Below are 1,311 nucleotides of genomic sequence, written 5' to 3' on the forward strand. Positions count from 1 at the left end.
TTTGGGGGGGGTCATGTAGGGGAGTAGGGTCTGCAATCCTATGATCACCCCAGATTTTTGCTTTTTGCTTCACTGGTTTACAACTTCTCTGGCTGTGGGCCTGCTAATCAGACCCACAGCCTTGCTGTTCTCTCACTAAATTGACACGTGTACCTTAGGTGCATTTACCAATTGGTACTGGACCACCTTATCAGACCCTGTAACTCCGGGCATAGGTGTACCCAGGGCCTACCAGGGGCTGCAGCATGTATTATACCACCCCTGGCTGGCCATCTAAATCTGGCACAACTGGCTGCACGACAGCTGGGGCAAGGTGGTGTAATCACCCTTTGCTTTAGATATAGTATACCTATATCTAACCCTAAAATGGACACCCGTATTCCTATCAGTCACTCCTATGGCAGGCCTTAACAATCCTGAAGGCAGAGTGCTTGGAATCGTGTGAGATGGTGCTCTGGCATGAGCTGAGCCCGTTTGCAGCTTGCGGAACCAAGTCCTAATAGCTGTTCCATGATAACGCATACCATATACTCTTAAGTGCATTATAATCCTCGCGGTTAAATGCCAACTCTGGTATCGCTTTATCAAAACATGTCGAGTAAGGTGTCATACGAATTGGAATACTAACCCCTCGCCAATTCTGGCGACGGGGTTAGCATTCCTCCCTTCTAGAGGGACACGACATGTATGTAACTGTGAACCCCGGTTAAAGTTAACTCAAGCCTCAGCATCACAAAATGGATGCTGCCACCACAGACACAAGTCTGACCTCCTGCTGCTGGGAGTCCTTCCAGCGAGGGAGGCTTGGACAAAGGGTTTCCTGTCAGGGGCGGTGCTAGCACCATCCCAGACAGGGTTTTGTGTATCCTGGGTAGGCAGGGCTTTAGAGGAAGGTGACTGCAAGTGGCACCCCGGTGCTCACTATGCATAGGCCAGCTGGAACCAATTCCAGGGGCACACCAGCCCCTGAGCTGGGGAAAGTCCGGCATGGGAGAGGGGTGTAACCACCCCCCTTCCTGGTCCCACCCATTGGCAGGACCTAGTCGCGTGCCAGCCCCTTTTCCTAGTATAAAGTTAGGAGCGGGCCCCCTTCCAAATTAGATCATCTTTGAATCCTGAAACTACTTTCTACGAAAGGAACTCAAGACTTCTTCTCAAGATTTCTCCCTTGTGACTAAGGAGTAGTCACCCTGCATCCGCAGGTACCAATCAAGCATCGCGGTCTGCTGTAAGTCTCTCCTCCGGATCAAGACTGCCCAGCTCGACAAGAACCGGCTTCCCTGGCACCTCTGACCTCTACCGACATATTCA

The sequence above is a fragment of the Lissotriton vulgaris genome, chromosome 1_1 (genome assembly GCF_964263255.1).
Source record: "Lissotriton vulgaris chromosome 1_1, aLisVul1.2, whole genome shotgun sequence".
Lineage (NCBI taxonomy): Eukaryota > Metazoa > Chordata > Amphibia > Caudata > Salamandridae > Lissotriton > Lissotriton vulgaris.